This window comes from Hemitrygon akajei, chromosome 12 (assembly GCF_048418815.1).
Source record: "Hemitrygon akajei chromosome 12, sHemAka1.3, whole genome shotgun sequence".
NCBI lineage: Eukaryota > Metazoa > Chordata > Chondrichthyes > Myliobatiformes > Dasyatidae > Hemitrygon > Hemitrygon akajei.
In genome coordinates this window covers 27863427-27889696 of record NC_133135.1, presented here as the reverse complement: position 1 = coordinate 27889696, position 26270 = coordinate 27863427, and the positions used below count along the sequence as shown (strand labels likewise).

The 26270-nt window shown below is 40.5% G+C and overlaps 1 protein-coding gene across 1 annotated transcript in view; it reads right to left on the bottom strand.

Annotated features, from left to right (window-relative positions):
* The window catches only part of LOC140736833 (very long chain fatty acid elongase 1-like), a 94640-nt gene extending 82222 nt beyond the window's left edge, over positions 1-12418 (bottom strand). Inside the window, exon 1 of the mRNA XM_073062791.1 lies at positions 12089-12418. The gene's annotated coding sequence lies outside the window, so the exon portion shown is untranslated. The remainder of the gene's footprint in view (positions 1-12088) is intronic.
* Between the last annotated feature and the right edge of the window lie 13852 nt (positions 12419-26270).

The following is a 26270-nucleotide window of genomic DNA, read 5'->3' as shown; positions in this document are numbered from 1 at the left end:
GTGCGGTCTCACCATTGATTTGTAGAGTTGCAACACGACCTCTCTACTCTTGAACTCAATCCCCCTGTTAATGAAGCATAGCATCCCATACATCACTGACATGATGGGCCAAATCTCCTTATCCTTTGCTGTATGATTAAATGCTCTGGTTCTACAGAAATCTCATTAAGCTCAATCAGCACAAGAAATTATCAAAGCAGCAATTTACCTAATCCAGCATGATCGTGGTTGTGTTAACACAATTGGAATGTCGTTACAACTACATTGCAAGTTCAAAATGTGTAATAGGTTCAAAGTACATTTATTATCAAAATATGCATCTATTATACAACCCTGAGATGTGTCTCTCTACGGGCAGCCACAGATCAAAGAAGCTCAAAAGACACCATAAAGACTGTCAAATACCCAATGTGCAGAGAGAGAAAAAAAAGCAAATCATGCAAATAAAAGTAAGCAAATAGCATTCAGGACAAAAGTGAGTCCATAGACACGAAGCCTGGAGAAAGGACTTCTAAAACCTAAAGAGGCTAACAAGAAATAGGAATAATTTTACTATGAGAAATCATGAAGCAAGCTTTGAGGGTTGGCCAGAGTATGAGAGAACAGAGTTGAGGCAGTGTGAACCTTCCAGGAAATGAGACATCAAAACTCTGCACAGTAAATGGTAGCTCCATTTAAACATATTTCAGCCAGACCCAAAATTAAAAAAGCACAGATCTGACATTAGAGATTAAGATTGGCTTTATTTGTCATATGTACATCAAAACATACAGTGTGAAATGTGTTGTTTGCATCAACAGCCAAAGACCACAGACTTTCTTGGTAACTGTGGATGACCATGACTTCTTTTGGGCCTTGTCATGCCCTTCGCTCTCAATGAAGCAAGCAAAACCACTTTCCTGGCCATTGGATTTATACACCCAGTCCACCGGAGCTAACTTCACGCTACAGCAGCCGTGTCCCTTTCTCACCAGGGTATGAGGCCTGCAAGCTACCCTCACTCGGTTTAGCCTGCATGTCAAAGTGGTGTACCAGAGCGTGGACACTGTTGCATGCAAGTAGCAACTTGAAGCCACAGGTGAGAACTGAGTCAATACTATTAGAAACTTGTACAGTTTTATAGTACTGTATTGGTAGTGTTCTAATTTGTTCTGTATTTCATTTAAATGCATGATTTGTTACTCAGTTAAACAGTAGCTTATCTTTTTTTTTAATAACTTCTATACCTTTATAGCAACTTCCATGAAACTTTGGCCAATTGGGGCAGTGGATTGGGCCAAAATGTTCTGGACCTGATATGTACCAATCCACTGTAAATGCAGTTCTGTGGTTAGTCATCTTGCTATAGCAAACAGCAATTAATTTTGGTTCTGATTAAATTGACTATATTTGTCTTAACAATGCTGCTTTCATTTGCTTTGCATGGTCACTACTGGTAAAACTTTCATCCGCAACGCTATATGCTTCAAGACAGAAACCAACTGCACTTTTTGAAATGGGCTGCATTCCTGTCAGTTCAAGACTGTTTACTGGTCACCATTTATAACTGATTGCCAGGCCACAGAGATAATCAAGGTTAACCATATAACATCAGCAGAAGTCGCAGCTAGGACAGGCAGTGAAAGGGGACTGTTGTGTTTTGCAACATCAAACCATTAAACTAATTCAAAAGAAGACACGGGAGTCCAGGTCTGAGTTTGAGTTTACAGTCAACGTTTGAGGCCGAGGCCCTTCATCAGGACTGGGAAAAAAAAGTGGCTACGTTAGAGCAAGAAGGGGTGGAGGATGTACAAGTTTGGAGGTGATAGGTGAAACTGGGAGAGGGGGAGGGGTGAAGAAAAGAGCTGGGAAGCTGATTGGTGAAAGAGATGAAGGACTGGAAAGGGGGGCATCTGATAGAAGAGGGTAGAAGACCATGAAAGGAAAGGGGAGGAGCACCAGAGGGCAACACTCCCCCCCCCCCCACACTTAGCTTTAAGCTCCAACTCAATGTAGAATGCATCTCAACTATCTACAGAGCATATTATATAACAGAACTACTATATACAGACATCCACATTAACAAATTTAATATTTTCCCATTCAGGCCTAAAAAAATGAATTGATGTGTAGGATTTCTTACTCTTTTGGAATAACGCCTTTCATTACCTGGGTGATAATCACTCTGTTTGGTAGATGAGACTTGTTGCCATGAAGACAATCTCAGGTTCTGGGGCCTCCTCCATAGTGTTTGTAGAAGATGACTCTGAGACTGCAGGAATTCGTTCCGACAGCTCTGGACCCCTTTCTTCTTCATCTAGTTTGTGCATCTTGACCTTGGAAAGATTTCCACACTTACAGATAATGACAAGGAATGGGAGTCAGGGCTGGAGCTCAATTGGAAAATCTAGTGCCGATATACTAGCCAGACAGACAGGGACGAGTTAGATCACGTACAATGAGCACAGAGCAAAAACGTTACTGTTGGGCACAGACCAGATATTGTTAGCAACTTTGAAAAATGGTTGCCTGTGGTTTGGGCAGAAAATAGTGAAATTAATTAGGAATGGAAACGGTGGGAGAGGTGCTCCAAAGTCTGCTTATGAAAAGCAGGAGGCAGACGGACACCAAGTGCTGCTGGAAAGTCATCAACTAAGTGAAATCTGTCTGAAATTTGTTGGCTTTCCAGCTCAGTGAAATGTCTGTAAGGGAATGCTGCTGGGGGGGTGCAGTCACACCACAGGCGTACATACCGAGCCTGAAGTTTGGTGCAGCCAGTGCCAAGTTTCTGTGGAGAAGGGCCACATGACAGGCTCCTTCTCATACAGCACATGGAGAGGCAGAGTTAGTGCAGGGGTGGGGGAGCCTCAAACAATGTATTACCCCAGGGGTCACAGGAGTGGCATCATGCTAAGCTTATTTGGCTTTTTAAAATGTTTACACTTCCAATTGTAACTTGTGTTTCGTAACACCAAAATATAAATCTAATTGTAAGAAAAAGACGGAGTCAACATTAGCTGCAACATTACGTCTCGGCTCCTAAATTCAATTCCACGATTGATGAAGGCCGATACACCGTATGCCTTCTTAACCACAGAGTCAACCTGCACAGCTGCTTTGAGCGTTCTACGGACTCAGACCCCAAGATCCCACTGATCCTCCACACTGCCAAGAGTCTTACCATTAATACTATATTCTGCCATCATATTTGACCTACCAAAATGAACCACTTCACACTTAACTGGGTTCTGCCACTTCTCAGCCCAGTTTTGCATCCTATCAATGTCCTGCTGTAACCTCTGACAGCCCTCCACACTATCCACAACACCCCCAACCTTTGTGTCATCAGAAAATTTACTAACCCATCCCTCCACTTCCTCATCCAGGTCATTTATAAAAATCACAAAGAGTAAGGGTCCCAGAACAGATCCCTGATGCACTCCACTGGCGACCGACCTCCATGCAGAACATGACCCATCTACAACCACGCTTTCCCTTCTGTGGGCAAGCCAGTTCTCAATCCACAGAACAATGTCCCCTTGGATCCCATGCCTCCTTACTTTCTCATAAGCCTTGCATGGGGTACTTTATCAAATGCCTTGCTGAAATCCAAAAAAACATTTTTTTTTGCCTGGTTTCTTCCTTGGTATGCTTTTCTTTCTGAATAAAGCATATTTTTAAAATAAAATTGTACAATTGAAGGTGTCAAAAGTGAAGGGTAAAACCCATCCACTTTGAGTGTGAGAGTCAGAACCCAACCTTCATTTAAATCATAATGTAAATCAGCAAAGCTAACTCAAATACAATTTGATGTGAAAGCAACTCCAAATAGTATCGTGCTTTTAAAATGTTCCACATTCCTGATCTACGTTTAATTGAAAGTCTCATGATACACATCAGAACCTTGTGATCCGTGTTGAAACAATGCCAAAATCTGTGCGGATCAGTGAAAGTGCTTCAAACGATTACACACACACTGGACTGTGGTGTCTGGTTATCTTGCCACCACGACAATAGAAGTACGAAATGGACACAATGTCAGGCTGCCCTACAACTGCAGCGATAACATTGTTACTCCAGTTTTACACTGCAGAATTGTGAACTAGCCTAGTTACATTAAATGAAAGAGCTTCTGCACCACATTGTCTCAAAACGTATTGGAGACCATCCAATGACAGTCCATATAACACCAAGCTTAGCACTGGTACAAAAGCAGTTGCTTGGGTTAGCTGTGCCATTGCAAATGCATCGGGGTAGCATACATTTTCCCCATTGGGCAAGGGTTTTCAGCCCTTTACTTCCTATGCACAGATCAAACAGCATCCAAAACGTTGGGTTGCTCCTGGCACACTACGCCATTTGCCAACGAGCAACAAATCAAATCACATGTGTATATTATGAGCCAGATTCACATTTATTTATCACATGACTATAGAAACATACAGTGAAATAGGTAACTTGTGTTAACAACCAACACACACGCGGGTGGGCTGGGGGCAGCCCGCAAGGGTCGCCGCACATTCCGGCACTGAGATGGCATACCCACAATGCTCAGCAGACCACTAAGTAGAACAGCAAAACAAGCCCCTTTCCTCCCTCCTTCCCACCCACGCTAATGCCACATGGTGCGAGCAGAATCATCTGCAGCTTAATGTGAAAAAGACTAAGGAGCTGGTGGTGGACCTGAGGAGGGCTAAGGCACCGGTGACCCCTGTTTCCATCCAAGGGGTCAGTGTGGACCTGGTGGAGGATTACAAATACCTGGCGATACGAATTGACAATAAACTGGACTGGTCAAAGAACACTGAGGCTGTCTACAAGAAGGGTCAGAGCCGTCTCTACTTCCTGAGGAGACTGAGGTCCTTTAACATCTGCCGGACGATGCTGAGGATGTTCTACGAGTCTGTGGTGGCCAGTGCTATCATGTTTGCTCTTGTGTGCTGGGGCAGCAGGCTGAGGGTAGCAGACACCAACAGAATCAACAAACTCATTCGTAAGGCCAGTGATGTTGTGGGGGTGGAACTGGACTCTCTGACGGTGATGTCTGAAAAGAGGATGCTGTCCAAGTTGCATGCCATCTTGGACAATGACTCCCATCCACTCCATAATGTACTGGTTAGGCACAGGAGTACATTCAGCCAGAGACTCATTCCACCGAGATGCAACACTGAGCGTCATAGGAAGTCATTCCTGCCTGTGGCCATCAAACTTTACAACTCCTCCCTCGGAGTGTCAGACACCCTGAGCCAATAGGCTGGTCCTGGACTTATTTCCACTTGGCATAATTTACTTATTATTATTTAATTATTTATGGTTTTATATTGCTATATTTCTACACTATTCTTGATTGGTGAAACTGTAATGAAACCCAATTTCCCTCAGGATCAATAAAGTATGTCTGTCTATCTGTCTGTCTGCCATCCTCTAACACCAGCAGACTTGTGGAATCGCAGACATTGGACCCTTTGACTTCCCCAATGGACTCGCAGAGAGTCACAGATGTGAGGTTCCAGCTATCAAGCCTTGGCTTCTGGGCTTCGATCAACCTTCGCGCTTCAACGTGGACTTCCAATTGGCCAACTAGATCAAAGGCAATGCTAAGTAACCATATCCCCTCATTGTAAACCTAATATGTTCCAAATGCATCACACTCATTGTAAAAAGATTGCTCTCTCACTGTTTGGTCCTTTCTATTACCCTCAGTAACTTCAAAAGAACTAGATACTTGTTATCATGGCCTATGTATCTCCATTCATCACCAAGACAACTTGTGGATATAAACTTACCTGTAGAGTCTCAACTACAGGTTGTAGTTGAGACTACAACCTCAACTATCAGCTACAACCACCCAATCTCAACTATCAGCCACCTCTAGATGGTCTAACAAGTTCTTATCTGAATTGAGCAATGTCTATCTCCTCAGAGAGCACATGGAAGAAGATGGCATTTGCACTTAGCACCCATCCCTCATCCCTTTCCATTACATTGACAAGTAGAAATTTCATGCTTATATAAAAAAAGTAAGAACAAATTCAATACAACAATGGAAGGGTCTCGGCCCGAAATGTTGACTGTACTTCTCCCTATAGATGCTGCCCGGCCTGCTGCATTCCACCAGCATTTTGTGTGTGTTGCTTGAATTTCCAGCATCTGCAGATTTCCTCGTGTTTGCAACAACAAATTCCATGTTCAGGTAGACTTGGCAAATTTTCCACAGAACTCTCACATAGCAAGTTTTGAATAAAGTTCTCACATATGTTACCACTGGTTGATTCAGGTTCTTTTATTTTAAATTGTTGATAAATGGAACAAGTTATCAAATACTTGTCCAGTTGTGCCAATCTATTCAACTGATAAAGAACTCATCCAACATGAATAATAAATTTTTTTGAAAAATGTCACTGAGAAGTGACTCATTCAAAGGAACGAGATTTTACAAGACTTAAAAGGAGTGGTATCTAATCTATTGTGCCTCCCTTTACATCACTCCCAACTTAATAATGGTCCTCCCACTCCCTTGGTGCTGAGTAATTCTAATACACCTTGATAAAGTGCTTTAGGTAACTGGAAAAAAAACAGGCAGGTCACATAACTGCCCATCACCTACTTCTGTGGGTTTTTAAAAAAAAAATCTTTTAATGATTGATTTAACCAGTTAAATTAATCATTAAGAGCTTTAAAACCCTCCACAGAATCGCAGATTTTAAAATTGGAAAACTACATAAAAAGCTTTACTTGTCTAACCAAAAGTCACAAGTGTGCTGGGAAGAGAACAGCAAAATAGCTGAGATTGAGGTAACTTTAGATTTGCTTGGCAAATGACAAAGCACAGCCAGGTAAAGATTCGTCAGTACTTGCTCCCAGCCTCAAAACACTTCTTACTCAAAACCCACCATACACATAGCTGGCACCTGCCTAGAACACTTCTCATGCTTCTGCATTAACTGGGCAAAACTGGCAAGTAACAATGCCAGACCTTTAATGAACTACCCTCTACTAACATCTAGACAATCAATTTTGCCACTGATGACTAAACCGTTGATAGCTGTAAAATAAGAGGAAAGGGCTGGCTTTTCAGCCATTAGTCATCCATAATGTGGACAATGTGGACAGCTCAATTAAATATGAACTTTACCCCAAGGGTGGCAAGTAGCCTCTGGTTTAAAAAAAAAGTGGAAAATAAATAGGTAGGGAATAAATCAGTAACCAAGATTCCCACAGCTGAAATATAAGAAATAGTAACACACATAAAATGCTGGAGGAGCTCAGCAGGCAGCATTTATGGAAAGGAGCAAAGCGTCAAAGCTCCGGGCCGATTTCCAGCTCTGCAGAATCTCGTGTTATGGAAGTCATCAATATTAAGCAAAGATAGGATGGAACTCTATTGTGGTCCCTTCCACCTCAAGAATACGCCACTGAACCCCACACCCTACATCGGGCTGAAGGAATTAGACAGGTCCAGAATGTGACTCTTGTAGGTACAATAAAATAAGAAACTGAACCATACAGCATCTTCTGAAGGTTGTGGCTCAGAAGCAGTACTTCCTGTGCTATCTAGAGGCAAAGTACAAGTGCCAATTGGAATTGCTTCAGGGAAAGGTTAGGTTTGAACTTTTCCAACTCTCTAATCAAGCCCCACTGCCCTGCCATTAGTAGCTGTGGTGAAATGAGTTTCACAATACATCCTTCCTGTTAAAATCTGTTGGATTATTTGGTTAATCTTCAATTTTACAGCAGTAGAAATATGAGGATGAATACATTTATACAGTTTAAATTTTATCATGCACACTTTGAAATAAATCATATTTATCCTGCTCATTTAAAACTGGAATGTGCGAGAAGTGAATTTAAAATGGCAACAATCCCACTAAAATCTCCTTGGAAGAATTCTAGAATCTTACAGACATTCATTATTCTGAAAGAAATCGAGTGCATGGCATCTTCTTTTTAGAGTTACAAAATAATTTAACCTTTCATAACTTTCCTTAATCTCTTTAAAGAACTATACAAAAATACTTCCTTAACTTTTAAGGCAGACAAATTATTGGTGCATTTCATAAATATCATTTGATATCTGTGAGTAATCAAAATTGCTCATGTCATTTAATTTAATAAGAAATAACACCATCTGAAAATTTGGAATTATGCTAAGTGCAGGACACTGTGATTAACTGTGTCCCTGAAAATAACCAATTTTGACAAACCTTTGAACCAAAACAACCATCATCATATTTACGTTGAAAACTAGTCCTTTCTTCTACAAGCTCCTTAACATAATTTTATTGAACAAGCCTCATGAGAATTTAAAAAATATCTAAACTGGTAACATCCAAAGCATTATCAATATATTATTACCACAAAAGCTAATAGTAATTGCTGGTTACAAGTTGACCATGGTTTTTTTTTTAATTGAAGTTCTTATTTTATTTGCCACCATGGTTTGTTAGGTAGTTTACAAATTCCAGGAACAGAGCAGTTAAGGGTCAAACAGCTGCTCAACTGGCACAATTTCAACAGCCAAAATATTACAGTCAGAGCTTCTGCTATTTCTTCCTTAATATCCTAACATTTAAGTCATGTGGTATTTTCACACATTTCAGTTCTTTTTCCAGTTACTTCACTATTACCCAACCTACTCTTCCATCACGTTTATATAACTGTGGTCGAGCAAACTCATGGCAAATTATTCAACTTTTCCTACAGCCACAAGATCCCTTTCTACGTCCCTTATGAATCCCAGTCCAAAAACCTCATAAAATAAAAAGTTACTTCCTTCAAGTCAACCAAAAGCCTTTCATAATTTTGCTGGCCTTTTTAAATCTGCCTTTTAAACAGTCAGTATCTTTCATTACCCAAACTCAATTTGTAATGTACTTCAATCTAATTGTAATATGATTAAAACGGCCTTATTATTTATCCTTATATTTATATATATTATCTTTTCTGAGAATGTACACATAACTGGCAGTGATGTTTGCTACTTAACCATTGCAAGCAAAAACACTTCACACAAGTGCAAAGTAACACACACAAAATGCTGGAGGAACTCAACAGGTCAGTCAGCATCTACAGAAAGGAATAGAGTCGACGTTTCAGGCAAAACCCTTCATCAGGGAACCTAGCATCTTCAGACTCTCCTGTGTTTATCATACAAATCCTTTATCATCTCATAATAAAGTCCTTTCTATTCTCATTCTAGAAGATGATATCTCCCAACAGTGTAGCATTCTTTGTACAATACAAAGCTGCTGTTCACATGAAAATCAATTTAAAAATGTTGTGTTACAACATCTAAGAAACTGGAGGAAATCAGGATTTCTGTATGTGGTAATGCAAAGAACAAAGATCATATCTGTGGTTGGAAGTTTAAAATTTTTCATCAGTACAACAGAAATAAGAAGTGCCATCCAACATTAAATTCCTTACAAGTATTTAACATCATCAGGTCTTCAGAGGCATTGAGCAGTAATGTTTTAGATTCATGCCAAATATTGCTCATAGACTTGGAGTCATAATTCTTCCACACGTGCACCTATTAAGCAACTATTAAACTTTGAATGAAGGAGGAAGTAAAACGGACAACACAAATAGACTAATCAGGAGTAAGCAGACAGTAGTCAAAGAGAAGGGCATTCAGGTAATTGACAAGATAAAAAAAAATAAAACATCATTCACCTCGGGTCAAGCATTAAGCCTGAACTCTTTAAAGAAATCTTGCAAAGCCCGTATCTAGGAGATGCAATAGCATAAAAAAAGGAGGAAATCATTTTTTAAAAATATAAAAATGAAATTAAGCTTGATCCATCAAGTTTACTTTTAACTGCCAATCACTAGACTGGCTTTACAACTTCTTGCTTTAAAACATACCTGACAAGGCCTCCAAACAGCACCACAGACAATCATCAGCTGAGTTAGCATTATGCCGCTGGACACTGGCTCTGCGATGAATATCCATCTTACTGCAAGGCACTAATTCAACCAACAGCGTTGTCTTTGCATTAATAATTTAGTATTTACTGAGACACATCATGGATTAGACCCTTCGAGCCATGACACCCAGCAACCCCCAATTTAATCCTCGCCTAACCATGGGACAATTTTTACAATGACCAATTAACCTATGAACCGGTACATCTTTGGTCTGCGAGAGGAAACCAGAGCACCCAGAGGAAACCCACACAGTTACGGAGAAAACATACAAACTCCTTACAGACAGCTCCTTAGATGAATAATATGTTAAAACGTGTTAATGTTGTTAACGTGGATATCACAAAGTTAACAGCAGATCATACTCTTGTCGCAGAAAGACACAAATTATTTTTTAATGACAAATCCCAGACTTTGAATGTATGCATCCCAAATGCAAGGAAACACAGGAGGCAGGCTGAGGAGAGTGCACAATGCCCTTTTTATGATTTATCTCCCAATTGCAAGGTAACAAGCCTTCTTGTGTTACAGTTTCACGCCTGAACAACTGGAAATTCACACTATGTTACTAATCTATTTAATTTAGGAAAACATTGTACAGAAGACCCAAATTGGTCTGTTGCATCAATCCTAGGTGAAGAACTAATATCCTTTTCCAACTCATGACCAGAACTTTGAAGTTCAGAGCACTTCAACAGCATACCCTCCCTCCCTGCAACCAAAGCCTATCCCCCCCCCAAAAAAAAACTGGCACGCACACAAATCAACTTTACCTTTGCCAACTACTCAGATAAAATAACCAAACCAGGACTTATCAGGTTCCTCACATTGAAGCCTCACTGTAGCTGCAATTACAATAAAGGCAGGGACATTTGTACACAAACACTGTATGACTGTACAACTTTCTGGATCTATAGGGATGCAGCACCAGCCAGGAATTTCCACCCTTCTTAGGTGCCATGTCCATGGGTAAAATAGCCTATATTTCCTGACTGAAATTCCACAGTTCTAAGCTATAATGCTCAAAGTTGCTAGTTAACATACAGCTCAGACAGTTAGTGCTAGCTCAGCTGCGACCTAAAATGGAGATTCTGTTAAAAGTTCTTAAATGATAACTTAAAATCTGCAAATCACATGTCGTCACATACTCCAGTATCCAATCACAGCGGAGAATCAGTCGGTACATCCAATGAGAGGCAACGATAGGGTAGATGGGCAGAGTCCTTTTCCAGGGGTGGCAATGTCAAATTTTAGAAGGCATAGCTTCAAGGTGAGGGGGGAAAATTTGAAGGAGATTTACATAGCAAGATTTATTTTGGAGAAAAAAAAAGTGATAGGTGCCAAAACATGCTGTCAGAAAAAATAAACAAATACAATGGCAGTATTTCAGAGGCATTCAGGATGACACGTGAACAGGCAAGATTGGAGGGATTATCGATAGCGTGCAAACAGAAGGGATTAGAGTGATGTGACGCTGTGGTCGGTACGGACAGTGGGTTATGCTGTTCCAAGACCAATTGGCCACCAAGATTCAAATCCTAACTCGACAGGTTTTTAATTCCAGCATTATTAAAAAACGTCTGCGTGCATCTTTTGTAAAAACCAGACTATCTATAAAGGATGCAACTCCCCTCCCCATCCCAAATGAGAAAAGATTAATCCCCCATGAAAGTTTAGTGATAGCCCTGGAGTTTGGTGCTGTGACATACGGGGGGGGGGGGGGGGGGCACTTTAAAATGAATGGCTTCAAAATTAGATTTGTCAAGTAGTAAAGCCGGAAATGCATTTTTGGTTTTAAAAAAAATCGAAGCTCCTTCAGCCATTATGGAAAAAAAATTTCTGACATCTAACTCATGCGTCCGGTCGAACCTTGTTTGCAGAAATAGGGGCAAAAAAAAAAGCCTATTCACAGAAAACGCAACTAAGTAAATTTCCAAGTTACTTTCACGGGGCTAAAGTATGAGACAGGTTTATCCTGAGTTTCGCAGACTTATTTACCATGTGTTGCGCACAAGCTTAGAAGTTGTGAACTCGCGCCTATCACGCTATGTGGTCCACCGAGAAAGGATCCACTCCCCATTCTCGCCCCGCACAAGGGCTGAGACCCGGGGGGAGGGGGGAGGAAGAGAGGGGAGGGAGGAGTACTTCCCCCCCCCCCCCCCCCCCCCCCAACCATACTTACCGGAGACTCTGAGAGTTGTTGGAGTTTGAACAAAAGGGAAGATAACTTCACAAAGATAACTTCTCCTCGCCCAACCCGCAGATCAGCTGATGGAGCGACAGCCCCTAAACTCAGGGCAGAGCAGCGCCGGTTGGATAGAGAGATGAGATCAGTGGTGGGGAGTGATGGCAATCTGAGCAGTCATTTGTTAACGGGGAAAGTGGAGAAAATGATGTCTGAAGGACCACCTCAAAACAACGGTGTAATTGGCAACTTGTGACTGGTTTTGACTCGAGAAATAGATTAGCAAAGAGGCGGAGAGCTCCCTTTCTCTTCAAAGGCAAACCTTAGCGCTTGAGCGGAGTTTGGAACAGGGCTTAACCTTTACCACTTTCCGGGATAGGCGAGTGCGCGTTCAAACCCACATTTCCGTAAACTTTGCGGCATTTCCGTGCGGACCCCGGTGCCGCTTGATCTTGCATCGTGCGGCGAGGGTTCATTGTATAGAAAAGTATCTAGGTGTCGGTAAATGATGAATATCCAAATGGAACAATTCAAGGTCACAGCCACTAACTTCATAAGAAACATAACCTCCTTCAGAAACAATAGGGCAGCGACACAATTGTGCATTCCATTCTGGTCGCCCCATTGTGGGAAGGATTTGGAAGCTCTGGAGAAGGTGGAAGAGGTTTATCCCGATGTTGCCTGATTACACACAAAAATGCTGGAGGAACTCAGCAGGTCGGGCAGCATCTATCGATAAGATAAAAGAGTCGACGTTTCAGGCCGAGACCTTTCATCAGGACAGTGTGTGCTGTGTAAAGATGTTGGATAAACTCGCTCTGTAGTTGTGGAGGGTGAAGGGAGAGCAGAAGTGTATACGATTTTGAGAGGCATCAACAGAACAGGAGCTGGTATATTTTTCTTCCCAAGGTCGAAATGTTTTATACTAGAAGGTGTATGGATTTAAGGTGAGAGGGTGTAAGCTGTGGAGATGTAGGAAGGAAGTTATTTTAAGTGAAGTGGTGGATACCTGGAATTGGGGAGAGTTAGAGGCGGCAAATATTGGAGAAGTTGTTAGATGGGAACATGAATATACAGGGAAAGGAAGGATATGGGCATTGCGTAGGGAGAGGAATGAGTTTAGTTAGGCTTTTACGTACTGGTCGAATTAGTTGTGGGCTGAAATACCCATCGTGTGCTGTACTGCCCTACATTCTAGACGAAGGGAAACCCAAAGGCACCAGAAGTACAGTTGCTGAAAGAGTGGGGCAAAGTGTCAGCGTTGATTCTGAAGGCATATAAAACAGCAATAAAATAGGACATTGTAATTTTAACCACATGTCCCTAGTATGTATCCATTATATTACTCCTAGACAAGAAATATCAGACAGGCAATTTTAAAAAAAAGCCACAGTGAAAGTAATAAATGGAAATAAACAAATCGAATGTTATTCCAATCATACCATAATGCAGAAGAAATAACAACAAAAGGGGTTCAGTTATGCAGGGGCAAACAACGGGATGAGACCAAAATTATTCTTTATGAGGTGATTGGTTCTTGTTTCCCACTTGAAATATTCTCCTTCAAAAATGTCATGCATCAAGCTTCATTAGGACATGGAAGGAAGCCAATTTGATTCAGTTATCTCATTCCCACTAACTGTCTATGCAAACTACTCTCCGCAGATTCTCATCAACTTCCTCAAGAGTCTACCACTCATCTACATTCTAGGAACAATTCACTGTGACCAAATAGTTTATGCTCAACACAGATAATAAGTTATCCAACTTATCTTACCCAACTTTAACGTATCCAATGGTCATGAAAAAAACATTCTAAAGAAATGCCTCACGTTGATGGTTATCAATACAAAGTTGTGCATCTATGAAAAGTCTATATTGAGAGAGGTGCTAAAATCAAAACTCAGAATATTTCACTTCTTCTCATGTCTCTTGGTTAACGTTGTTCCATGTTAACCATGGCAGCCTTTCGCCCATTACGCTTTCTCCATTAATTACCTCCACTTTGTTTTGATACCACACAGTCCACTCTAATTCCCTTGCGTCTTTCAGCAGGACAAGCTTCCACCTTTAGATAATAAACAGTCCAATTCCAAAGAATCGCTACTGCACAAGTGAAGAAACTTCTCATTTCCATCCTGGCTGCATCACTGCCTGGTATGGGAACTGTACCTCCCTTAATTGCAGGACTCTGCAGAGAGTGGTGTGGACAGCCCAGTGCACCTGTAGTTGTGAACTTCCCATGATTCAGGGCATTTACAAGGACAGGTGTGTAAAAAGGGCCCGTAGGATGGTTGGGGAACCAAGCCATCCCAACCGCAATCTATTCCAACTGCTATCATCCAGTAAGTGGTACCACAGCATAAAAGCCAGGACTAACAGGCTCTGGGACAGCTTCTTCCACCAGGCCATCAGACTGATGAACTCACACTGATTTGAGGGTACTCTATATTACATTGACTGTTCTACTCATTATAAATTACTATGATTGCACATTTTACATTTAGATGGAGGCACAACATAAAGATTTTTACTCCTCATGTATGTGAAGGATGTAAGAAATAAATTCAATTCAATTCAATACTCGTCCTTCATTTTCAGATCATGAATCCTGATCCTAGACTCCCCAACCAAGTAACAATTCTCAGACACCTCTTCATACCTGCCCCTCAAGGTGGACCCCAATTAACACCATCAAGAATCTGTCTCTTAAACTATCACTGACCTCATCTACTCTGGAGAATTCCCAACCACTGCCCTCAAACTTATAGTTCCCTTACTCCACACTGTTCACTTCTACCTCCTACCAAAGATAAATACTGTTTGGGTAGCCATTGAGTCACTGTGCCAAATCACTCAATCGAATTCCAAACTGCACGTCACAGGCTCCAACAATCTCCAAAACACAATCAAAACAAAAAGAAGAATCAGAAGGTGTAGAAAAAGTGAAATAATTGAAGAGATAGGCTATCAGATTCGGCGTGACATGACATGTAAAACTTTGACAAATTTCTTTTAGATACGTGTTAGAGAGCATATTGACTGGCTGCATCACAGTCTGGTATTGAATCACCAATGCCTTTGGATGGAAAATCCTGCAGAAGTTAGTGGATATAGCCCAGTCCATCACAGGTAAAGCATATTGATTGAGAGCATAGATTGAGCATATCTGCACGGAGTGTGTTTGGAGGAAAGCACCATCCATCATCAGGGACCCCCACCATCCAGGTCATGCTTTCCTCTTGCTAATGCCATCAGAAAGAAAGTACAGGAGCCTCAGGACTCACACCACCAGGTTCAGAAACAGTTATTACCCCTCAACTATCAGGCTCTTGAACCAGAGGGGATAACTTTACTCAACTTCACTTGTCCCTTTGCCAAACTGTTCCCACAACCTATGGACTCATCTCATGTTCTTGATATTTATTCCTTATTTATTTATTTATTTGTTTGTTTGTTTGTTTGTTTGTTTGTTTATTTGTTTATTTATTATTACTATTTCTTTCTTTTTGTATTTGCACAGTTTGACACACCGGTTCTCCACCCTGTTGGGTGCAGTCTTTCATTGATTCCATTATGGTTATTGGATTTACTGAGTATGTCCACAAGAAAACAAATCTCAGGGCTGTATATAATGACATATATGTACTTTGATAATAAATTTACTCAGATCTTTGAATGTTGGTACTGAATTCTTTCAACCAAACTATTAATCCGGATTGTGAGTGATAGACACCAGCAGGCACCCCTGAAGAATCCAGGTAAGAACCTCCTTTTCTCTGCTCTCGGTCTTTTGCATTTTAATCTGTCCCCTTTTCCCACCAGTATAAAACCCCCAATAAAGTATGGTCTAATTTTGTTTGTGGCATCTTATCAAAGCCTTATGAAAGTCCAAATATATTACATCCAATGGTTTCCTCTTACATATTCTGCAGATTTAAAATTCTAAAATTTCCAACAATGTGTTTCTTTGATGTTTTATGAAGTTTCTTTGATACATTTATATTGACTGTTTGAGTCCTGTTGTTTTTCTAAATTTCTTGTTACTCACAGCAGATTCTAGCATCGCTTCTAGCAGATTCTAGCTCAAGTCAAGCCAACTGGATTATAGTAACCTCAGTCTCACTCCCTCCTTTCTTAACTAATAGAGCTACATTTGCTACTTTCCAGGCTGCGGGAATAATTTTCAGATCTTTGGAATCTTGAATAACTACTAATGCAACCCCCTTTCCAAATCTTAGGATGCAAATCTTCAGGTCTTGGCAATGTTTTGCCTTCCATTTCCAACAATTCCTTCAGGCCAGCTTTGTTCCTACTTATCCAATTTCTCTCATCTTCATACTTGTTCAAGACTTGTTGATCGCCACTCTTTCTGGGAAGTGTTCCAATTTCTTTTTCTGTCATTTATTTATTCTTATTACTTAAGTTCTCCTATCTCGTAAGAGACGCATATTAACTATTTTGTTTTCCTTTTTAGCAATCTATGAAGATGTTAATTTCTTTTTATATTTTTCACTTCATTACTCTTGTATCCAGGTGACTGGCCCCAATGTTTGGAGGATGATTTAAGTGCCCGGCCAGATTGAAAAGGTCAGGGTGTCGGGCCCAAGGCGAGGGATGAGCTGGATAAGCTCACTACCTCACTCTGCATTAAACTAAGAGTCTGTGGACAGGCTCTCTTTGTGGACTTCAGTTCAGAATACTATTTGCTTGTGTTTGTCGTTTGCATGATTTGTTTTTTTATCTCTGCAGATTTGGTGTTTGACGATTTTTTTTGAAATGTATTTTTTTGGGTTTCTTTCTATTGTGATTGCCTGTTACAAGTTAAATCTCAAGATTGTATAGTGTATACATACTTTGATAATTAATGTACTTTGAACTTCATTATTTATCGCCTGTTCAAGCAGGGCAGAGGGCAGAAACTTATGATGTTACAGGTGGGAAGGTTCTTGGAAAAATTCTGAAGAACAGGATTAATTTACACTTGGAATAGGAATTAATCAAAATAGTCATAGATTTTAGAAAGATACTCTGTGATTTGATTGAATTTTTCAAAGAGTTGGCAAAATGCATTGATGAGTGTAGTGCGGACTGTAAGAACATTGACTGATCAAAATGGTTGGATCCCATATGCTCGAGAGCAAGCTGCCAAATTAAGTTTGCTTTATTAATAGGAGGTAGAAGGTGATATTGATCATTTTGTAAGATGGGCACAGCAAAAAAATGCAATCTCATCCTGATAAGTGCATTTTGGGAGGCTAGGACTTATAGAATAAATAGTACGGCCCTAAGAAACATTGAGGAATAAAAGGACCTATATGTACAATCCTAGGGATCCTTGATGGCTGCAGCACAAGTAGATAAAATGGCAAGGAAGATATAAGGCCTTCATTATCAAGCATATTAAATATTAGAGAAGGGAGAGTTTGGTACAACTTTATAAACTATAGTTAGACCACATCTAGAGTACCGTGCAATGTTTTGGTCACCACATTACATGAAACATATGGTAGCAGAGGAATTCACAGGATACCACCTGGGATGGAGTGCAGTATTATAGTTACCAAGAGAGGTTACATAGGCTGGGCTTGTTTTCCTCAGAGTGGAGGAGGCTGATAACGTGACCTGATAGGGATGTATAGAAAATGATGAGAGGTACAGATATGGTAGATAGCCAGATTCTTTTTTATGCCCCAGAGTGGAAAGGTCAAACACTAGAGCAAATAGATTTATAGTGAGAGGGAAAAAGTTTAAAGGGAATATGCTAGGCCATCTTTTTTACACAGAGAATAGTAGGTGCTGCCGGGAGAGGTAGTAAAAGTAGATATAGAACATCACAGCACAGAAACAGGCCTTTTGGCCCTTCTTGGCTGTACCGAACCATTTTTCTGCCTAGTCCCACTGACCTGCACCTGGACCATATCCCTCCATACACCTCTCATCCACGTACCTGTCCAAGTTTTTCATAAATGTTAAAAGTGAGCCCGCATTTACAACTTCAACTGGCAGCTCATTCCACACTCCCACCACTCTCTGTGTGAAGAAGCCCCCCCTAATGTTCCCTTTAAACTTTTCCCCCTTCACCCTTAACCCATGTCCTCTGGTTTTTTTTCTCCCCTAGCCTCAGTGGAAAAAGCCTGCTTGCATTCACTCTATCTATACCCATCATAATTTTATATACCTCTATCAAATCTCCCCTCATTCTTCTACGCCCCAGGGAATAAAGTCCTAACCTATTCAACCTTTCTCTGTAACTCAGTTTCTCAAGTCCTGGCAACATCCTTGTAAACCTTCTCTGCACTCTTTCAACCTTATTAATATTCTTCCTGTAATTCGGTGACCAAAACTGCACACAGTACTCCAAATACGGCCTCACCAATGCCTTATACAACCTCACCATAGCATTCCAACTCTTATACTCAATACTTTGATTTATAAAGGCCAATGTACCAAAAGCTCTCTTTACGACCCTATCTACCTGTGATGCCACTTTTAGGGAATTTTGTATCTGTATTCCCAGATCCCTCTGTTCTACTGCACTCCTCAGTGCCCTACCATTTACGTTGTATGTTCTACCTTGGTTTTCCCTTCCAAAGTGCAATACCTCACACTTGTATGATATGATAACAATATTTAAGAGGCACTTAGACACGAATACACAGGGGATGGAGGGATATGGACCATTTACAGCCAGATGGAATTAGTTTAGATTGACATCATGGTTGGGCTGAGGGGCCTGTTTTTGTGCTATACTGATCCAAGTTTACGTTCTGTGAAGCGGGCCTTAAAGAAGTATACAAAATAGGGCATGGAGAGGATAAATATTAGGAATGTTTCCCCTTGGCAAAACGTATCCAAGATTAAAAGCATAGGAGGAGAAAGAGCTTTCGAGAGGAGGAGGATTGTTTCTTGATAGAGTAGTTGGAATCTGAGTGCTACCAAGTACTGATAAATGGGATTAATATCGATAGTCAACATGAACATGGTAGGCTGAAGGGTCTGGTTTTATGTTGAACAATTCAATGACTTATCAATACATTGGTTTGCATCTTGGTTGTCCTTGGCTGGACTGAATTTATCCAATTCATGTCTTTTCATTTCTGTTTGTAAATTTCCCTTGATATCCACCACTGGACCATTTCAACTATGGATTAATACTTTAAGCATTAGTCATTTCTTGTTTATTAGCCACATCTTTTAATCCCAAATTATCAGAAACTCAGTTTGAAAAGTCAATAGTACAGGCAGGAAATACTTGCTTAAGTAGCTTAGATTAATTTAGCGCAATAAGGCCTGTTCTTGTGCTGTACTGTTCTATGTTCTATATTCTAAAGATTAGCTTTATTTGTCACATGTACATTGAAACATACAGCAAAATGCATCATTTTTGCGTCAACGAACAATACACAGTCTGAGGATGTGCTGGGGCAGTCCGTAAGAGTCACCATACTGGTGGCGCCAACACGGCATACCCAAACATACTAACCCCAACTTGTATGTCTTTGGAATGTGGGAGGAAACGAAAGCATCCTGAGGAAATCCACATGGTCATGGAGAGAACATACATTCCAGACAGCAGCAAGATAGGAACCCGGATCACTGTTGCTGTAAAATCACTTCACTACCATATGGGGTCCAAAATCATTTAGCTGATTTACCATCTAATAAAATTGCCACATATTCCTTTAAAATACCAACTATTGCAGAACAAATGATACAAGCGGCTATTTCACACAGCAAATGTTTGTCTGAAAGTACTTGGGCGTCAAAATCTCGGAGGGTCTACCCTGGACAAACATGAAGGAGGCTCACTGGTGCCTCTGTTTTGTTAGGAGTTGAGGAGGTTTGGTATACCTCCAGAGACTCTTTCAAATTTATATAGACATATGGTGGAGATCATTCTGACTGGTTGCATCACAGTCTGGTTTGGAGCCTCCAATACACAGGATCACAAGAGATACTGCAGATGCTGGAAATCCAGAGCAACATGCAAAATGCTGGAGGAACTGAGCAGATCTGGCAGCATTTATGGAAAGGAATAAACAGTGGATAATTTGGGCTGAAGCCCTTCATCAGGAGGTACAGGAGCCCAAAGACTCACATTAAATATTCCAGAAACATTCCTCCCCTCTGTCATCAGATTTCTGGACAGCCCATGAAACTAACACATGATTCCTTTTTGGCCTCTATTTATTTATTTTGTAATTTGTAGCATATTTCTATGTCTTTGCACAGTACTGCTGCCACAAAGGAACAAATTTCACATCATATAAGACACCATGATTCTGACTCAAAACTGCGGCTCTAATTATCATTGAACCTCACTTAGCCCTTTTAAAATGGATTCAGATATACATTTAAGGGAAAATGATTTACAGGACAATAGAGAGAGACTGTATAGAAGCGGTCTGTGGGAAGTCAGCAAGAAATTTAGGAAACAGACAGCTTTATGAAGTATTGTGCTTTTTGGAAGTGAGGTAAGAAAAATAATTTGGATTACAAATGTGGAGCGGTGCACTAATGAGGTGAGAGTTAGTGCAGGTGGAGGCCCAGAGTAACGGGTTTGTTTACATTCCATTCTGAATTCTTAACTTGGTGTGCAATCTTGGCATTGCCAAAGTAATTCCATTTAAAACAGACTTGCATTCGAATTAAAACAGACTTCTTGTCATCTCATAGTACTTCATAGTCAAAAACTTTGATGTTCAGTAACCGTTGTCATGTAGGAAACACTATGGTTAGTTTCTATAAAGCAACCTCCCACAAACAGTGAGATATTGACACTTATGAACCCATCTTCCCCTTCACTCTATCACCTTCCAGTCTGTATGCCTTCCCCTCCCCCCACCTTCTTATTTTGGCTTTTTACCCATTCCTGATGAAAGGTCTGGTCTGGAAACATCAACTATCTATTCCTTTCCATAGATGTTTACTCAGGGAGCAATACAGCACTCCATCAGGATGGAACTAATGCTGGCTGGATTGTTGTGTTCAACACTCTGCAGTATGACATGGTCCAACAAACCTCAGACTAAGAGGTGAGAATCATACGGTCAGGATCCCACAGCACAGAAACAGTCTCTTCAGCCAATATCAACCGCGAGGTTATATGACCCCCTACACTGACTCCATTTTATTCTATTTACTGTACATTCCCATCAACGGACCTCAGAGCCTCCGATTTACAAAGGGCAGTTAACTACAGACAGCACTGAAAGTCAGGATGGAACATGGGATCCTGGAGCTCTACAAGCTGCACCGCTGGGCCTAATTGTGAACGCTGTTGTAGATCCCTGTAAGCATGTATCCGCTGAATATGATTATTACAATTAGTGAATATTAAGTTCATTGTGTTTGCGCTGCCTTATTGGGAAAACTACCCACAGTCCCATTCCCTCCCTTTCTTTATAGGCCTGCAATTCTGTTTTCCTTCGAGGGCATTCATTGACATCTTCCCGGTGGGGTCTAGGTGCTCCCATTTTTTTTTTTCAAAGTTCATTTCTCATAGTTAACACATTACCTCTGAATTTCTTCTGTCCGTATTTGCTGCTTGACCTGGTGAATAGATTGAGCAAGGGGTGTGTGTTATTCTTCAGCCTTTATTTCTCATAGCTACTGTTAATGCCTCCGCAGCCTGTCTCCCAACTCAAGCACCACTTGCTATTCAGTTTCTGTTTGTCTCCACCCCACCTCAGGCACTCTATTCTCTTCACCTCTCCCACTTAAAAAATGTTTGTCCTTTAACTTTTCCTAGCTTTGATGTACGATAATCAGTCTGAAATGTGAATGTTCTTCTCTTCACGTGCTGCTTGACCAGTCTTTCCAGCATTGATCCAGAATCTTCACTTGACAAATGGTATTTATTATTTGAAAGTCTTCAAATCAACAATCACAAAATAATAACTTACAGTATATTTCAGATCATAACTACTCCCTGTGTTTTTACTCATTCTAAAATCGATATCTTATCATTCTTGAACGATTCACTAATTGGAACGTTTTATTTACCTTATCGAAACTATTCATGATCTTTAGCCAATCACCTTTCCAGTTCTTAGCTTCATCCCACCCCCTCCGGTCTTCTCCTATCATTTTGCATTTCCCCCTCCCCCCCCACTACTTTCAAATCTCTTAGTATCTTTCCTTTCGGTTAGTCCTGACTAAGGGTCTTGGCCCAAAACATCGACAGTGCTTCTCCTTATAGATGCTGCCTGGCCTGCTGTGTTCCACCAGCATTTTGTGTGTGCTGTTTGTATTCATGATCCTGTACATTTAAAGGTTGAAGACCAAACTTTGAGTGTAATCTTACAGCTAAAATTATGCATGCCTAGAACAAACATGGTAAACCTTTTCTGTTGCTCTGTGGTACCTGTGATGTGGTTACTATGATCAGATTATTTAGCCAGCTGTAGAAAAACTACTACGGTACTTATATGCAATAACATAACTTTCAGACTTGTGTACAGAATCAGAACCAGGTTTAGTATCACTTGATTTATAAAATTTATTGCTTTGCAGCAGCAGTACTTTGTAATATGTAATAAAAACTATGTATTAGATAGATTACCTTTTGGATTCATTATTCAGACATACATGACTGTCCTTTATAGGTGGATTTGGAGAAAAACTCAGTGAAGGGGTATTCTTTGGCCTCTTTACTGGGAGCTCCCCTTCCTTTTCTGCTGTCAAAGATTGGTAGACAAGACCTCAATCCCATTATTAAAACATACATTAAGAATTTGGTTTCAGTTTCACAGATTCTTTGAGTTAAATAATTTTGTTCTTTCTAGTAAAATCCATCTTAACTATTTTTTAAACCATCAATTTTAGATCAGGGCCTTTTTTAATTTGGAAAACCAAAGGAATAATGACTTTTTCAGATTTGTTTATAGGGGATTTTTTAATGTCTTTCACTCAGTTAGCGGATAATTATGATTTATCTAATGCACACTTTTTTAGATTGTTACGAACTGTTAGACTGGGTGTCTTACCAGCAAAGATAGGAGTATCCATTGAAGTCTGATGATACTATTTTTAACAGTATTTATTAGTAAAAAATACACAAAAATAATATCAATGCAAATATACAGATAATATACGTCATCAATACTAAACCTAAAAGTGCGGGTATAATAATAATCACTAAGAAATAAGCCCTATCGTTGTCTAGGGGATAATGAATTGTCCGATGGAAATATAAAGTTCAGTTCAGTTCATGCAGGCTGCAGTAGTTGTTGTTCGTGGTGTTGCAATTGTTGGAGAGAGAGAGAGAGAGAGAGAGAGAGAGAGAGAGAGAGGAGAGAGAGAGAGAGAGAGAGAGAGAGAGAGAGAGAGAGAGAGAGAGAGAGAGAGAGAGAGAGAAAAACAGCTATTGACTTGCCGACTTTCCTTTAATGATCTTGATCTGTCGATGCATTGTTGTCGTGGCCATTCACGTATGACCCCTCCGTCCGTTAGCTAGACCGTTCCACGGTGGACTCGTCACCCAGGCAAGGGTGGACACACACACAAGCCCCCACCGGTCTTGTAGCATTTCTCCTGGTGTGTCCTGAGGGGTGTTTCCCCCCAGACCCTACTTTTATCCCCACTCACGGGGTCTCAGGTGTCAATAGGTTGGGATGATGCAATCCCTCAACCAGACCACTCTGGTTGCCCCCTGAGGGGTTTCAATGAATAGAACAGTACTCAATACACAATTCCTTCTTCAAGAGACAATAGCAGTAATCTCTCTTTTTGTCAGTAGGAGACATCCAACCTGTGGCTTCTCTCTCATCAATTTTTCATGAGCGTTGTCAATAACAACTGCCCTTGCTGTTATCTCTTTCATTTCCTTGGTATCAGACCTGAAATAATAGCGATTTTGCAATTCTCAAAAAAGAGGGGGGCGACTTTGCACCCTTCTGCCCATCAGAGTTGCTCCTCATTCGTAACAAGATATTTACAAATCAGGATTTTTAAATGTATTTTGCTTCCAAATTACCCCTCTGCTTATCCACCTAATATGATAGATACCCTTTTTCAGGTTTAAACCACTTCAAAAAGGATTGATATAATTTATAAACAGTTATTGAATTTATGAATGATATCTAACGATAAAATTAAAGGTGCTTGGGAATTGGAATTTCAAGAGTTACTTTCAGATAATCAATGGAATAAAATTTTTCATTTGGTAAATACTTCATCTGTTTGTGCCCGTCATTCCTTGATACAGTTCAAGGTAGTGCATCGGGCACAAATGTCAAAGGATAAATTAGCCCGTATTTTTCCCCACTATTAATCGTATTTGCGATAGATATAATATTGAGGTGGCCACTTTAACTCACATGTTCTGGTCTTGCATAAAGGTGGATAATTTTTGGAAAGATGTTTTTAAAACTTTATCAAAAGTCTTGGATCTGGACTTACAACCTAATTTACTTACAGCAATTTTTGGGATTATTCCATCGGAAGCAGGATATATTCCTGTTTCCCGCTCAGCGGATGGTAGCCTTTTCAACTTTACTGGCTAGGAGAGCCATTTTACTTAAATGGAAGGATCCTAATCCACCTACTGCTTTTTATTGGCTTTCCTCACAAGTTTAGAGAAAATAAGAAGTTGGACATTTGATACATCTTTTAAATTTGAAGAAATCTGACGACATTTTATTCAATATTTTCATTTGATTTGATTTTTTTAAATTTTTGTAATGACTGTCTTCCAGTTATTTTTCCAAAGTTTTGGATTTGATCAGAAAGTCTTTCTTTTCTTGGTTTTACTCTCAGGATGGACTGCCCAGTCCTTTTTTTTTCCTTTCTGTTTTTGTTTGTATAGAATAGTGGTTTTTTGTCACATAAAAATTTCAAAAAGTTATAAACAGAAAAAAAATTATAAATTACAATATGAAGTATACATACTCTGTATATAAAAAGACTGTTAAATTAAATTAATATTGCAAAAAGAGGGGAAAATACATAAGAAATGTTCATGGGTTCATTGTCATTTCAGAAATCTGATAGTGGGTGGGGGGATGTAGCTATTCCTGAAAGGTTGAGCTCAGGCTCCTCCTCAATGCTGGCATGAGAAGAGGGCATGTCCTAGTTGACTGGGGTCCTTAATGATCGCTGCTGCCTTTTTGAGGCATCGTCTTTTGAAGGTGTCCCGGATGTTGGGGACGCTGGTGCCCATGATGGAGCTGACAGTTTACAAGCTTCCACAGCTTTTTCCGATCCTGTCCACTGGCAGTTGGTGATGAAACCAGTTATAATGTTCTCCATAGTATATCTATAGAAATTTGCAAGTGATTTTGGTGACGTACCAATTCTCCTTAAACTCCTCAAGAAGTATAGTCACTGTCGTGCCTTCTTTGTAATTGCATCAATATTTTGGGCTCAGGATAGATTCTCAGGAACTTGAAATTGCTTAGCCATTCCACTTCTGATCCCTCGATGAGGACTGGTGTGTGTGTGTTCCCTCGACTTCCCCTTCCTGATGTCCAGATTCAATTCCTTGGTCTCACTGACGCTGAGTGCAAGGTTGTGCCAACAATAGTTGTGTTGTTGGCAAATTTATAGGTGGTGCTTGTGCTGTGCCTATCCACACGATCATGGGTGTAGAGAGAGTAGAGCACTGAGCTAAGCACATATCCTTGAGGCGCACCAGTGTTGACTGTGAGTGAGGAGATGTTACTTCCGATCCGCAGTCTGTGGTCTACCAGTGAGGAAGACCCGGATCCAGTTGCAGAGGCCTAGGTTTTGGAGTTTGCTGATTAGAACTAAGGGTATGATTGTGTTGAATGCTAGGCTGTTGTCAGCCTGATGTAGATAACACTATTGTCCAGGTGGTCCAAGGCCAAGTGGAGAGCCAGTGAGATTGCATCCACTGGAGACCTACTGTGGCAATAGGCGAGTAGGTTCAGGTCCTTACGTAGGCAGCTGATTCTAGCTAAGACCAACCTCTCAAAGCACTTCATCACAGTAGATGTGCCACTGAGTGATATTACTGAGGCAGCTCAGCCTGTTCTTCTTGGACACTGGTATGATTGTTGCCCTTTTGAAGTAGGTGGGAACCTCCAACCGCAATAGTGCTTGATTGAAGGTATCTTCGAATGCTCCTGCCAGGTGGTTGGCACTGGTTTTCAGAATCTCACCAGTTACACTACCAGGGCCTGGCACCTTGCAAAGGTTCACCCTGTTGAAAGAT